A 16,577-nucleotide genomic window follows, 5' to 3' on the forward strand; every position below is an offset into this window, starting at 1 on the left:
ATCGAGGCCTCATTCAATTTTTTTTAGGTGTGTCGGTCTTTAGCAAAAAGCCAGTAATAAAATGACAAGAAAATCATGTGTAAACTTGGAATTGAACCATTGACCATAAATGCAAATGCACACTTTAAAATGATTATGTCAAATTAACAATTTAACGCCGGTACTCACGAAGGAGTGGAAGACCAACAGCAAACGAGTGCACTTTTGAACATAGTTTTAAAAACTGTACTGGTCCGACTAAAACCCGGAATCGAGGCCTCATTCAATTTTTTTTTAGGTGCGTCAGTCTTTAGCAAAAAGCCAGTAATAAAATGACAAGAAAATCATGTGTAAACTAGGAATTGAACCATTGACCTTCAGGCACCGCACGTCCAACACCCCTACCAACTAGGCTAGCCACAGTTTGTGATTCCATAGTGGATTATAGCCAATAAATGATTCATTTGATTAGAGGTCAATTCTTTTTAAATAACTTGAATATTCCAGTTTTTTGTCGCTGAATGGGTTGAACCGGCAGTCGGACCGATAAAAATCTAAACCGGTAGCCTCAACGGTTCAACTGTCAGTCCGATTTTTTAAAGTAAGCATAAGAATTGTAGAGCCGTACAACTATAGCATCAATCAACCACTAAACAACAGTCTAGTAGTAAGCAAACAAGCAGTTGTTAGGCAGTGTACATCGCCTAGTTGACCGAATGGCAAGATGGCTAGGGGCCAGCTGTAAGTGCAAGCACAAAAAATCACACACGCACAACGCCTAGCACCTAGCTGCAAGTGCAAGCCACAGAAGTCACACACACAAAGGCTGGTTTACAACGACAAAGAAGAAACCATTGAATCAGACGTCCAGGTTTTGACACGAAACAAAAATCCCAAATTAATCAAAACGTCAATTTCGAACAACATAAGCTTAGTTTACAAGATGGTAAATCTAACATAAAGTGTATCTATCTCCAATGACAATCTGTCATACATGAACTTAACTTAGTAACATTTTTCTGAAATTATCTAAGCTTCATGTTTGAAGAGCAAAAACTATGCAAACATATAAAAGTCCACTAAAAGAACGCATAGCTTCATCTGCCAGTTTAGAACAATCCTTCACCTCCACTTGCAAAATTTCCTGCAAAATAAGATTCACTGAAGCGCATGAGCAGAAGTTCATTATAAATCAGAAGAGTCAGGTTATTTTCAATACATATATGGACTGTAATAACAACCCTAATGATGCAAAGCATTTTAAAGTTTCGCCATCACTAATTCCACGTTCTTTTGCTTCGCCGTGATAGAAACATTATAGTAAAAAAACGCAAAGATAGAATGAACTGAGAGTCAGAGAGTGACATATATCGACCATCCAAACATCCAATAATCTAGTAGGCTCCGCTTTAAATTAAAAATCAAATCGTGTTAATATTGATCAATCATTGATCACTGTGAGCTGAGTTGACTGGACACTGTGAGCCAGGTAATGCATGGAACATGAATAGGCAAAAAGGAACATACCTTTTGGGACACAAGAATCCTTATGTAGCCTCTTCCTCTCTGTCAGCGTCGCTTCTGGTACTCGACTACTTGATGGTGGTAAGTACCTGACCGTCGTCCATGCCCAGGCAAGAGAGGCAGACTTGGCTTGGCTCGATTTGGTCAATTGATCGAACATCTCGTAGGCGAGCTGAGCACGAAGCAGGCAGCAGGCGAGGTGGTGAGGTCGCTAAAGGAGCTCGGAGCAGGAGCGGGGCGAAGATTGGCTGCTGGAGGAGGCCAGTGTTGTCAACGCCGCCCCTGTTCACGTACCTGCAGCAGAAGATCAGCATCGCTCATCATATACACTAATAATCTCTAGTTCTCTGTCACAAAAAGGACAAAATGAGATATAAATCACCGTATCACCATAAACTTCATCACATCACCAACACTAAATAGCAAACCAGAATCAGTACTCAATCAAATGTAAGTCTTTCTCATAGTCATTCGTAAAAAAAAAGTCTTTCTCATAGTCTCAAACAAGTCTTCCTCATAATCTCAGAACACCAAATAGCAACACAATAAAACTGAAATATAAATTACCAAATACCAATTTCTAATTCTTTTCCCTGATCTCTATAATTCTTTATCAACTATTGTCATCAGGCCAGCAAAAGCAACACAGTTTAGTAGTTCTACTAGTTCACAAACTTCACAAGTTGACGTATCACATATGGATGCTTGGATAGAATAGAAGAATTGGTAATCAGAGTGGAGAAGAAAGAGATCATATTACCAGCGTCGGTGGTCGGGGCGTCCTGGTCGGGAGCGGAGGAAGGCGACCATCGGTCGTCCTTGTCAGGGGCGGAGGAAGGCCACCATCCGTCTTCCTGGTCCGCTAGCTGGACCTCCTGGTCCGCAGTGTGTATCGGAGGGAGGGCTGGAGTAGCTGGACCTGCAGCGGCTGGACGGCTGGACGCTGGAGACCAGGCAGCGGCGATGGCGTCCCCTGGATGGCTGGGGTCGCTTGACCAGCACCCAGCACAGCGGTGGCGCGGCCGCACGAGGAGGCATCGGAGTGTCCGTCCTGGGCTCCTGGCGGCGCGGGGTGGCGTCGCCGTGCCGTGCAAGGGCGGCGGCGGAAGGGCGGTGGTGCCCTATAGTGGAAGGGGCGGCGGCGGAAGGGCGGTGGTGCCCTATAGTGGAAGGGGCGGCGGCGGAAGGGGGGCGAATGTGCACCTATTCGGGGAAAATCCCTAGATTATCCACACGAAAATAAATCAGACGATGGGCTTTTGGACCGGTTCGCTTGTTTTGGGGCCTTTCCGCCGGTTCGCTCGCTTTTACCAAAAAAAATAAAAAATCATGCACGGAACGGTCCATGAAGATTAGCCAACTGCCAATGTCACTGGTTCCGGGTTTTCTCGGTCATGCCTTTTTCTCAAACTATAATCCAAGGTAATAGTGGGGCGGCTGCGATGTCCCATACTCCCGACGGTTGTCTGTCTTCTGTTAGTGGACTCGACTTGCCGGTGTAAAGTCAATCTGTTACCTCTTGGGTCATAGGATCACGTAGCAACACTGGTCACTGCAACATCATCGCGCCCATCGTTGCTGTTGTGGCAACCAGCTGTCACCCTCTCGCATCACTGTCATTGCAACATCGTCGGTGGTCGGTCACATCTCAAGCATCCCATCGACACCACTTTGTAGCACCACCACATGTGTTTTCAGCGCCCATCCAAAGTCGCCCACCACAATGGTCACAACTTTATCCCATGCCGATCGTAGCTCTCATGGGCACTCGCATGGGAATGACATGATCTTGGTCGAGGCGACCGATCAGGAGCAAGATCTCCCCATATTCTTTGTCGGCCTGTTGCCATGTAGGGGAAGGAAGGAGGAGACTGGATCGATGTGTCAGCCTCTCAGATCCATCGTTCCCAAGTTATTTGAAGGTTGCTTCGGATGTCCATTGTTCTACCATATGCGTTGCTACGTCATTCTTCATGAGCAATAGAATAGTTTCTTTTGTTGGGAGTTGGTGTGGTTCCATATTGTCCAACGCTAGCGAGAGCTATGACGACACCACAACAAGGAGTCCATCTATGATAGTTTCGTCGAGGTCTATTCCGATCACCACTACCAATGTTCACCATCATCTATGGTTAGTGCAACCATCGTCGCCCATGTTCTGGGTGCCGCTAGCTCTCACGAGGTAGAGAAGCATATGCTCCATTTGGCCGGCGGGGTAACAGATCAAGGACACAAATGAATATCATGAGTCGTCATCAACCTCAATGTTTTTTATATCAACTGGATCGTAACCTCATGCTTAAAGTACCTTGACCAGACAACATCACAATTAAACTTATAGTTTGATCTCTTGTAAGCAAGGGTACACAACGCACGTTCTCTTTTCGCCCAAATTAAAATTCATCACCTAAATGTCTTAATTCCGCCTCACCAATTTTATCACAACACGACTCGGTGAATATAAAAGCAAATGTCGATTCTGAATCACAGCCGCCCTCCGGGAACAGTGTCGCTCCCATCGCAGCAGCGACATCGCTCCCCAAGGACGCGGCAACGCTGCGCATTGGTCATGACAACAACATCGCCATCGTCGCCGCTCCGGCAACTGACCGCCGATTGTCATGACAACACCGGCGTGCCCATCGTTCCACATCAGGATATCCCAGTCAGAACAACGCTAGTACCCATGGCAGACCCTCCCCTGCACTCCCATGAGACTCTGTTATATGTTATATTGCACATGTTATGTAAATACACATGAGAATGCAAATCATAACTTTATGCTGGTCTATTATGGCCAATGCTTATTCTCCAACAGGCGTTGAGAAGCGAGTGAGGAGCGTCTTGTATAGTTTTGTGTTGTCTACTGCAGATTCGCCTGGTGGTGACGGTTTTCCAGAAATTTCCGGTGTTCTTCATTGATTTTGTTGGCTGAAGACATCGAATTCGAGGCCCAAGGTGCCGGGGTTGAACCCCAACCACACACGTGTGTTATGCCTTCATGTATATGTATGTTTTTTTTAAGAATTTTTTGAAATGTAGACAAAATTCCAATTTTTCAAAACCGAGCTCCATGGAGCTCGGCCTCCAAAGACAATATCCGATTACTATTTAACTATATCCAATTTCCCTCTCAATAATAGATAAATACTAAAATATGCTCCATTTTTTATGCAAAAAAAACATTTAAGATAATTTTCATGCCAAACGAATAACTATATGTAACAGTGTCCCGGTTCTTCCAAAACAATTTCCCTCCAGATTTCCCTTGATTTTTTCTGCTGGCGCTAAATCTCTAATATTCCCGCTTACTTTTCCCTCCAATTATAACCAACAAAAGGCTAAATAAACTGGGTCTCAAATCCGATCTACATCCAGCCCAGCCGCTATCTCTCCGCCCTCAAACGCCCAGCACGCCCCCTGTTCGGCGGCTACGTCGCCGCCCTCGAACGCCCAGCGCGCCGCCGCCTGTAGCCCCTCCCAGCACCCGCGCCCCCACCCACCTCAACCCCCGGATCGATCTACCGCTTCCTCAACCTACCTCGGCGCCAATTGGATTGCTGCGGCGACGGCCTCGTCGATCCTCAGCTTCGGCACCTACATCCTGAAGGGGTACGATCTCGTGTTTGGTATGGATCTGAACGCCCACCCCTTCTCAGATCTGCCTGCTACGAATTCCTTATTTGGGTCGGGAGCAAGCTGTAATCTCAGTACTTGTACTTGTTCATCCATCTAAGTGTTTCACCTCTGTACTAGTACTTTCATCCATCTGATTCTTTAACCTCTGAACCTTTCACTTGTACGTTTCTCTGATTTCTCACCCCGCGGCCACCTTGCTGCTGCTGCTTCACTGACTTATTGGGATGGCACATGAGGCAACATGCTGCTGCGTTTGGAGATTTCATAAAAAAAGACATTAGCATGTAGCAAACCATGAGAGGGTATTAAACAAAACGGCCACAACACTAAACAGATGGGTCACCAGTTTAGGATCAGTAGCAGACCATGGACAATTTTGGTCTAATGAATAAAGCAAAGATACCAGGGTAAAACAAATCAGATGAGGAATGTTACACGCAAGAGTACTCACCCATGAGAGCAGGACAATATGTCCTGTTGGAATTGCTGCATGTTCATCGGCACACAGTCAGTCAACAACTCGAGGAGCACGACAATGTGTGCACTTCACAAAATTCACCACCTTCTCATCCTAGTGCCACACATGAATCCAGCACAAACTGGTAGAAATTAAAATAAGTACCATGCGCAAATGTCCCGGATTCTTAGTCCGATTTTTAACTTGTTATCTCGAAGTTCCAGCAGAAGATTTTTTTAATGAATATCTGTTGATTGAGCGTTGTGTTTTCAAACTAGATAAGATTTTGTTCATAGGCGCATCTTATATCCAATGGCATTGAGTGTGGGTGGCTGGACCGTGGTCTTGAATCTCCTCTCTCTATTTCGAGTTATGATAAGCTGATAGTGCATTGGCATGCTACTGTGTACCTCTTTGCCCTCTCCATTCACATGTTTCTTTTGGTCGGATTGCTTGGTTCTGCGACCCAAATTGCAGAGGAGACGTCCACAACTTGTACTGCTTGGTTTTCCTGTCCAAGACTCAAATCTTCTCCTAGGTGGATTCTCCTTTCTCCTTCCCTCATTTATCTTCTACGAATTCATGTCTATTCGCAATTTATATTGTGCTTGTGATGTCATTATTTAATCTGTCTTTACTTGTAATGGTTTTATTGACACTTAATTAGTACTTTTCTTAATCTTGTATTACATAAGGAAGTACGCAAGCACGGGAGAACAAGCTTGTCAATTTTTTTGGAACATGCCAAAGGGGCAAAGAATAGTTGTAAAATGCAATGAAGAAAGCTAGCCTTTTGGAACAAGCTTGCCAATTGTTTGGAACATGCCAAAGGGAATAATGGAATAGAAGAGGTAAATGACTTCTTTGTCCCTTCCTTTTGTATGCATTTATATCAATATTTTACTCATACTTGTTAGTTCTGTAGGAAAATCTCCAATCAAATCATACTGGCATTTCTCGGTTACAAATACTACATGGTAAAACAAAGGTAATGTCAATACATGGCTATATCATTGCTTTTCACTTGAAACCTTCGTATTAATATTTCAGTTTGTAGAGAATCCAATGCAATGGACCTGTTGAGGCATGCTTGTCTATGAAACATGACATTTTTGAGGCTAATAATCTGTCGCGTTCATGCCAAAAAGTTATGTCTAGACTTACTCTCACTCATGTCACAAAGATAGAATATAAAAATATTAATTGCTTACCATTGTTGTGTCATGGAACCAGGATGGCGAGCATGATGATGTCGGTCAGTTACAAATTCAACAAAAAATCATCGTCACCACAAGACCTTGTTATTGATTATGTACAAAAGGTAAGGTTTGTGTGTTTTTGAGTTTTGAGCTTTCTGTAGCTCTAGGATATGAATATCATTCCATCTACTACTTGTCTCTTTGTAGGCAAGGGAAATGAGGGATTGCGCAGTTGAATATTTTTCAAGACTAGACAAGCAGGGGACTAGAATTGAACGCCCACATCCAGTTCGCTAAAAAAAGGCGTACTTCTTCAATCAAGGTAAAGATCCGCCAAGGGGCATGGGTTTACTGTACTCAAATTCCTGACCCAAACCAATCTAACATGCCTCCTTAAAAAATGACTTCTGTTACAAATCTACAAGTAAATGATAACTTCAACCAAGCGTGAGCAAGTGAGTTGTCCTTGGGCATTAGACTTTGATGGCTAGTCCAGTTTATTTAGTTTTTATGGGGTCATGTATTTTAGGATGCCATTAAAATAGAGATCATATTGTTCATGCAAATTATATTCTTATTGCTGTTGAATGCTAATAATGATCATAGCTTTTAAAGTAGTTTTAAAGACTTCATCATATCCCAACAAGCAAAACATTGTATGGTACTTTTCTGACTATTGATCCAGTTACTAAGGCTGGTGGTATTGAGTTAATTTCTAAAAAATTTCATGTGCGCATAGATGAACCTATTCTTGATAATGAGGAGTTAGTAAGGGAAGTTTCTGGTTGCAGGACAATTGGTGAAGCTTTCTCTTCAGGATACTTAATTGCTTGGCCTTCAACTTTTGTAAGTTGAAGTCTTTTCTTCCATATTCGAGATCATATTTGTGTATATTTAATTACATAACTATAGGGTCTTTTCTTTTACAGATTTGAAACAAGGATAATTGACTTGCAGCTGAATACTTCGGTTGGAACAGGAAGCAAATAAAATTTGAAGATTTTACTTCCCAATAGTTGTAGTTTACACTGATAGATTGAAAAATGTAATATTATTCAAAAGATCTTTTTCTTTGGTCGAATTTATGCAAATGCTATGGTGTAATATTCTCCATACTTGTGTTTTCTATAGTTAAATTGATATAAATGATATGTTGTTGCACCTAAGAATATTTGTATTTATTTATTGTAATGCATAAGTGTAATACACTCTTGTATATTCATAGTACATATCTTGATATTTTGAATTTGTGTATCTGCCGTGCTTCAATTTCTCTACCAATCTAACTGTGGCAAGCAAAATATAAAAACAATTAACTATTTTGCAATTACAGTGTTTTTTAATGAATAAATGTATTTTTCATAAAATGGGTGTTGAATTTTATGGTTAATAATTAAAAAATAAAAAAATAATTATGTTGCCAAATTAATATAGTAGTGTTACTGATAGTGTTAAAATAGTTACAAAATTTGTTACTGTGGAAGTTGACAACTATAAATTATAATGCTACCATATTTGGATATTATGTTACTACTTGTGTTCCAACGATAAAAATATATGTTACCAATTGTGTTACTGTAGTTACAAAAACATGTTACTAGCAATGTTCTATGTCTACAAATATATGTTACTATGTGTGTTACTATAATTACAAAAATGTGTTACCGCCATGTTTGGTAACACATAAAATGCATGTTACTATAATCTAGTAGTAACATATTTTTTAACATATGGTAACATTTACTATGTGTGACAGTTGACATCACTTAGTAACACGGTCTAATGGAACACATTTGAAACTGTGTTACTATATGGCATAGTAACACTCTTTTGGGCCTGTAGTAACACAACTCGGTGTTACAAAAGCTCTGTCCTCTTGTAGTATACAAACTACGATCAGATTGGGCTTAAACCCGATCCGAGAGAGATTAACTCTCCCCAGGTCACCCACCACGTCGCAGTGGTGGAGGAACAATGCGACAAATCTTCACCCATCTTAAGGACTAGTTATGTCCGGATTCCCGATCCCTCCAAGCCGAATACCCGCGGAGGGGAGGACGTCACTCAAGCCCTGAACCTAAAGTCAGGCAACGGGCTAGATTCATTGGACAACATCCAAGAACCCAAGCTTCCAAATTTGGAAACTCCTTGGCCCCTGAGTCTCAGATTGGGCGAGGTTCCGGGTTTAACTCCACCCGCCCACCCAAATATAAGGGATCTATCCCAAATTCGGCAAGAGCCCACAGAAACAGTACACCATTACTGGGCCATATTCCTCCTGGTTATGAATAGGATAGAGGACTGTCGCGAGGAGGATGCAATTTCATTCTTCTGCAATAATTGCACGGACAACGGAATCCTCAACGCAATAAGTCGTCGTGAAATTACGCGCTTCACCGACTTGGCATCCATAGTACGAAAGTATTGTGCGATGGAAAGCGTTTGAAAAACCGAAATAAAATTTTGGGACAATCCGGCCCTGAATACAACCCCAGTCCGGAATAAAAGGGTGCATTATCGCCAGGCACCTAGCCTAAGCAACAAAAAGCAGAAACCCTCTGTAGGGTATGGAACCGTATGGGAAGGATGGCTCAATGGACCATGTAAAATTCATAGTACAGAGGGCGCCAGACCAACTCATAGCCTTAGAGCATGTTGGATACTCTGGCAGGTGGCCAGAAGTGGCGAGGAGCTTCTAACTCCAGAATCCGCAGAGCACCAGCCCAGGGAGACTAGTACGGTATCAACAGTCTTCGAGACTTTCGCATCAAATAATATGCGGAAACGAACACTCCGCAGCCTTACCGAAGTCTACCAAGTATCGACAATAAACCCATGGAGTGACACGGCTATTACCTTTAATGCCAGTGATGAACCTAAATTCCGGACAACCCTAGCACCAGCCGCGTTGGTCCTCAGTCCAATAGTGGACGGCTTTCGTCTTACCAAGGTACTCATGGACGGTGGTAGCGGATTGAACCTCATTTATGAGGAAACCCTACAAAAAATGGAAATAGACTGGAGCCGCATTGAGCGAAGCAACACAACCTTTAGAGGAATAATCCCCAGTCGGGAAGCGTGCTATACAGGAAAAATCACACTGTATGTGGTGTTCGGCACGCCGGATAATTACAGGTCCGAGGAGGTCACGTTTCAAGTGGCCCCGTTTAGCAGCGGATACCACGCTCTATTAGGGCGAGAGGCATTCACAATTTTTTAAGCTATACCCCATTATGGGTACATGAAGCTCAAAATTCCCGGACCCAACGGAATCATCACTCTTGCTAGTGACCCGGACATAGCACTCCGCGTCGAAAACAAGACAGCCGCACTGGCCCTCGAGGCACTATCCGAAGCCCTAGCGGCCGAAGAACTGACTGCGCTACGCTCCACGGTGAACAGGGACGACGTGATACTCGATAAAAGATCCAAGTCCACCTCCTTTAAACCGGTGGACGAAATAGTCAAATTCCAAGTCCATCCAACGGACCCTACAAAAACGGCCTCCATCGGGGCGCAATTAAACCCTGATGTAGACGCCGCACTACGAGAATTCCTACGCGAAAATTGGGACATTTTTTCCTGGCACCCTTCAGACATGCAAGGAATCCCACGCAGGCTGGCCGAGCACAGCCTAAACATCCTAAAAGGATTCAAGCCTGTCAAGCAGGCTCTTCGGCGTTTCTCCGAGCCTAAGAGACAAGCCATGGGAGAGGATCTAGCCAAACTACTGGAGGCCGGATTCATCAGAGACATAAACATCCGGACTGGCTAGAAAACTTGGTGATGGTACCAAAGAAGGACAAATCCTGGCGCCTATGCGTCAATTTCAAGGACCTCAACAAGGCTTGCCCAAAGGATGCCTTCCCCCTCCCCCGCATCGATCAAATTATCGACGCTACCGTAGGACATGATTCATTGTGTTTCCTCGATGCATACTCCGGCTACCATCAAATTAAGATGGCAGAGCCAGACCAAGCCGCAACGGCATTCGTCACCCCATACGGCCCATTCTGCTTCAACACAATGCCCTTCGGGCTCAAAAACGCCGACGCAACATATCAGCGCATGATTCAGACATGTCTGGCAAACCAGATCGGCAAAACAGTGAAGGCATACGTAGATGACGTGGTCGTCAAAACCAAGCATATCGAAACTCTAGTAGACGACTTGAGGCTCACATTCGATAACGTCCGAGAATATGACATCAAGCTTAACCCGGAAAAATGTGTTTTCGGCATACTAGCCGGAAAGCTCTTGGGCTTCATTGTATCCGGTAGAGGAATTGAAGCAAACCCAGCCAAGATCCGAGCTCTTTCACAATTGGATATTCCAAAGGACCTCAAACAAATACAAAAATTGACTGGATGCGTGGCGGCTCTAAGCCGCTTCATCTCCCGCTTGGGAGAAAAGGCATTACCCCTTTATCGCCTCCTCCAGCGCATCGAACACTTCGAGTGGACGGATGCTGCCACAGCCGGACTCGAAGAAATAAAAGCCATACTAGCAACAAACCCGGTCCTGGCCGCGCCTAACATCGGCGAACCAATGCTATTATACATTGCGGCAACTCGTCAAGTTGGAAGCGCAGTGCTCGTCGTCGAACGAGAAACGGACGGACACAAATCCCCCCTTCAAAAACCAGTTTACTACGTGTCCACTGTCCTCACTCCATGCAAGTCACGGTACCCGCATTATCAAAAGATAGCGTACGCGGTGTTTATGGCATCCCGGAAGCTGTGACACTACTTTCAAGAGTGCTCGATAACAGTAACCTCCGAAGTACCCCTTAACGATATTATAAACAACCACGATGCGACGGGCCGGATTGCCAAATGGGACATTGAGCTCCTCCCGTTCAACATAACCTATAAGCCATGGCGAGCTATCAAGTCGCAAGTTTTGGCCGACTTCGTCGCCGAATGGACTGAAGCCGAACTCCCTAAAGAGTACGACACATATTCCAACTGGATCATGCACTTCGACGGCTCCAAAATGTTAGCAGGTCTGGGAACTGGCGTTGTTTTGACGTCCCCAGCGGGAGATACAATTCAATATGTACTCCAGATAATGTACACGGACTCTAACAACGCAGCCGAATACGAGGCCCTTCTACATGGTCTCCGGATGGCAGTCTCCATGGGAATCCAATGCCTAGAGGTGCGTGGGGATTCGAACCTCGCGATATCCCAAATAAATGGAGACTTTGATGCCAAGGATCCGAAAATGGCAGCTTATTGCAGCGTCGTCCTCAAAATGTCAGCTCGGTTCGAGGGACTCGAATTTCACCATATAGCCCGGGAAAACAATCAGGCAGCAGACGTCTTGGCACACATCGGCGCAAAGCGCGATGCAGTCCCCCCCCCCCCAACATTTTCTTGGAGAGGCTATTCAAGCCATCTGAACAATGGGAAGGGGAATCCGGAAATAACAGCCCGGACCCAGCCGCACCGCCCGACACCGAGCATTCTGACACAATGGGAGGCTCTGCCAACGAAGTAACATCCTCAACCCACGTAATAATGGGAGTCATTGCCCCGTGGACAGAACCATTCCTAGCCTACCTAACTAGGCAGGAACTTCCCGAGGAACAAAACAAGGCACGCTGCATAGTGCAGCGATCTAAAGCCTATAAAGTCCATGAGGGAGAGCTTTATAAGAAAAGCACCACCGGAGTCCTTCAAAGGTGTATCTCCGAAGAGGAAGGGCGGAATCTTCTGGCTGAAATTCATGCCGGACTCGGCGGGAACCACGCCGCAGCCCGGGCCCTTGTAAGCAAGGTGAGGGAGTCCTGGACTAGGGGGTGTCTGGACAGCCAGACTATCATCATCGGCCGGACTCCAAGACTATGAAGATACAAGATTGAAGACTTCGTCCCGTGTCCAGATGGGACTTTCCTTGGCGTGGAAGGCAAACTTGGCGATACGGATGTGTAGATCTCCTACCTTTGTAACCGACTCTGTGTAACCCTAGCCCTCTCCGGTGTCTATATAAACCGGATGGCTTTAGTCCGTAGGACGAAGAACAATGATACCATAGGCTAGCTTCTAGGGTTTAGCCTCCTTGATCTCGTGGTAGATCTACTCTTGTAATACCCACATCATCAATATCAATCAAGCAGGACGTAGGGTTTTACCTCCATCAAGAGGGCCCGAACCTGGGTAAAACATCGTGTCCCTTGTCTCCTGTTACCATCCGCCTAGACGTACAGTTCGGGACCCCCTACCCGAGATCCGCCGGTTTTGACACCGACATTGGTGCTTTCATTGAGAGTTCCTCTGTGCCGTCGCAATCAGGAGGGATGCCTTTTCCCGTCGTTAAAGACGGCACCGTCGTCAAGCGAGCTTTGGCCCCCGGCCAAACTATCCGGCTAGGCGGTTTTCTTATGACCGCCTGTTCGGCCGCCGCTCCGACAATGACCTCTCGAGTCATCAAAAGTGATCTTCACGTCAACTCGGAATTCGCCGAGCAGCTAGATCCGATGGAGATCTCCTCCGTAAATGAGCTCTTGGATCGCATCGCCGCCCTGGGAGTCGCCACAGACTACGATCAGATTGGGCTTAAAACCGATCTGAGAGAAATTAACTCTCCCCAGGCTACCCACCACGCTGTTGTGGTAGAGGAACAACGCGGCAACTCTTCCTCTATGTTAAAAACCAGTTATGTCCAGATTCCCGATCCCTTCACGCCGGATTCCCGCGGAGGGATGGATGTCAATCAAGTACTGAACCTAAAGTCAGGCATCGGACCAGATTTGTCGGATAACATCCAGCAATCCAAGCTTTCAAATCCGGAAACTTCTCGGCCTTTGAGCCTCAGACCGGGCGGGGTTCCGAATTTAATTCCGCCCGCCCACCCAAACATAAGCGATCTATCTCAAATACGGCAAGAGCCCGATGAAACAGTACATCACTACTGGGCCAGATTCCTCCTGGTCATGGACAGGATAAAAGACTGCCGTGAGGAAAGCGCAATCTCAATTTTCTGCAACAATTGTACGGACAAGGGAATCATGAACGCCATAAGTCGTCGCGAAGTTACACGCTTCGCCGATCTGGCGACCATAGTACAAAAATATTGTGCGATGGAGAGTGCCTGGAAAACCGAAACCAGGTTTTGGGACAATCCAGCCATGAATACAACCCTAGTTCGAAATAAAAGGGTGCGTCATACTCAAGCACCTGGGTTAAAAAGCAAAAAGCAAAAAGCCCCTAAAGGGCACAGAACCGTACTGGAGGGATGGCTCAACGGACCCTATAAAATCCACAGTATGGAGGGCGCCACTCCAACACATAGCCTTCGAGCATGTTGGATGTTACGGCAGGTGGCCAAAAGTGGCGAAAGCTTTCTAGCCCCGGGCAACCAGCCCAACAGTACCAGTACGGTATTAACAGTCTTCGAGACTTTTGCATCAAATAACATGCGGAAATGAACAATCCGCAGCCTCGCCAAAGTCTACCAAGTAGCAACAACAAACCCATGGAGCGACACGGCTATCACCTTCAATGCCAGCGACGAACCTAAATTCCGAACAGCTCGAGAACCAGCCGCATTGGTCCTCAGTCCGATAGTGGACGGCTTTCGTCTTACCAAAGTACTCATGGATGGCGGCAGTGGATTAAACCTCATCTACGAGGAAACCCTCCAAAAAATGGAAATTGACTGGAGCCACATTGAGCGAAGCAGCACAACCTTTAGAGGAATAATCCCTAGTCGAGAAGTACGCTGCGCAGGAAAAATCACACTAGACGTAGTGTTCGGCTCGCCGGACAATTACAGGTCCGAAGAGGTCACGTTCCAAGTGGCCCCATTCGGCAGCGGATATCACGCCTTGTTAGGGCGAGAGGCATTCACAATCTTACAAGCTATACCCCATTACGGGTACATGAAGCTCAAAGTGCCCGGGCCCAATGGAATAATCACTCTTGCCAGTGATCCAGATATAGCACTCCGCGCTGAAAATAAGACAGCCGCACTGGCCCTAGAGGCATTATCCGAAGCCCTAGAGGCAGAGGAACTCACTGCGCTGCGCTCCACGGTGGATAGGGACGATGTGATACTCGATAAGAGGTCTAAATCCACCTCTTTTAAACCAGCAGACGAAATAGTCAAATTCCAGGTCCATCCAACGGACCCTACAAAGACGGCCTCCATTGGGGCACAATTAAATCCTGATGTAGAAGCCGCACTACGAGAATTCCTTTGGGAAAATTGGGACATTTTTGCCTGGCACCCTTCAGACATGCCAGGAATCCCACGCAGGCTCGCAGAACACAGCCTAAATATCCTAAAAGGATTCAAGCCAGTCAAACAGGCTCTTCGGCGATTTTCCGAACCCAAAAGACAGGCAATGGGAGAGGAGCTAGCCAAACTCTTAGAAGCCGGATTCATCAGAGATATAAAACATCTGGACTGGCTAGCCAACCTGGTAATGGTACCCAAAAAGGACAAATCCTGGCGCCTTTGTGTCGATTTCAAAGACCTTAACAAGGCCTGTCCAAAGGACCCTTTCCCTCTCCCCCGCATCGACCAAATCATCGATGCCACCGCAGGACACGATTCATTGTGCTTCCTCAACGCATACTCCGAATACCATCAAATTAAGATGGCGGAAAAGACCAGGCCGCAACGGCATTCATTACTCCGTACGGACCATTCTGCTTCAACACAATGCCCTTCGGACTCAAAAACGCCGGCGCAACATATCAGCGCATGATTCAGACATGTCTGGCCACCCAGATAGGCAAAACAGTGGAGGCGTACGTAGACGATGTGGTCGTTAAGACCAAACACGTCGAAACTCTAATAGACGATTTGAGGCTTACATTCGACAACCTCCGAGCATACGACATTAAGCTCAACCCAGAAAAATGTGTTTTCGGCGTACCAGCCGAAAAGCTCTTGGGCTTCATTGTATCCGGTAGAGGAATTGAAGCAAACCCAGCCAAGATCCGGGCTCTGTCACAATTGGATATCCGAAAAGACCTCAAAAAGATACAAAAATTGACGGGATGCATGGCGACTCTAAGCCGCTTCATCTCCCGTTTGGGAGAAAAGGCACTGCCCCTCTATCACCTCCTCCGGCGCACCGAACACTTTGAATGGATGGATGCTGCCACGACCGGACTCGAAGAAATTAAGGCCATATTGGCAACAAATCTGGTCCTGGCCGCGCCCAACTTGGGTGAGCCTATGTTATTATATATCGCGGCAACACATCAAGTTGTTAGCGCCGTACTCATCGTCGAACGAGAAACAGAAGGGCAAAAATTCCCTCTTCAAAAACCAGTGTACTACGTATCCACTGTTTTAACTCCATGCAAGTCCCGGTACCCACATTATCAAAAGATAGCGTATGCGGTGTTCATGGCACCCCGGAAGCTGCGACACTACTTTCAAGAGTGTTCCATAACGGTGGCCTCCGAAGTACCTCTCAATGATATTATAAATAATCGCGACGCGACGGGCAGGATTGCAAAATGGGCCATTGAGCTCTTACCATTTGACATAACCTACAAACCACGGCGAGCTATAAAGTCGCAAGTTTTGGCTGACTTCATCGCCGAATGGACCAAAGCCGAACTCCCTAAAGAGTACAGTGCATACTCCAATTGGATCATGCATTTTGACGGCTCCAAAATGTTGGCTGGCTTGGGGGCTGGCGTCGTCTTGACGTCCCCAACCGGAGACACAGTCCAATACGTACTTCAAATAATGTACATGGACTCCAACAATGCAGCCGAATACGAGGCCCTTCTACATGGCCTCCAGATGGCAAT

General features: G+C 45.8%; 2 long non-coding RNA genes across 4 annotated transcripts; one reads left to right on the forward strand and one right to left on the reverse strand.

Annotated features, from left to right (window-relative positions):
* Positions 1-870: 870 nt before the first annotated feature.
* On the reverse strand, positions 871-2,669 carry LOC119293280. The gene is made up of 3 exons (XR_005143013.1): positions 2,264-2,669; positions 1,507-1,797; positions 871-1,123 (listed from the first exon to the last, which is right to left on the reverse strand). It is a non-coding gene; the product is annotated as an uncharacterized LOC119293280 (long non-coding RNA).
* A 2,207-nt stretch (positions 2,670-4,876) lies between these two features.
* On the forward strand, positions 4,877-7,959 carry LOC119293283. Of its 3 annotated transcripts, none has more exons than XR_005143015.1 (7): positions 4,877-6,137; positions 6,295-6,450; positions 6,525-6,587; positions 6,833-6,920; positions 7,006-7,120; positions 7,590-7,644; positions 7,728-7,959. It is a non-coding gene; the product is annotated as an uncharacterized LOC119293283 (long non-coding RNA). The 3 variants fall into 3 exon arrangements; XR_005143016.1 differs by having other exon boundaries at positions 6,299-6,450; XR_005143014.1 differs by having other exon boundaries at positions 4,877-6,450.
* Positions 7,960-16,577: the final 8,618 nt, after the last annotated feature.

The sequence above is a fragment of the Triticum dicoccoides genome, chromosome 4B (assembly GCF_002162155.2).
Source record: "Triticum dicoccoides isolate Atlit2015 ecotype Zavitan chromosome 4B, WEW_v2.0, whole genome shotgun sequence".
NCBI classification, from domain to species: domain Eukaryota; kingdom Viridiplantae; phylum Streptophyta; class Magnoliopsida; order Poales; family Poaceae; genus Triticum; species Triticum dicoccoides.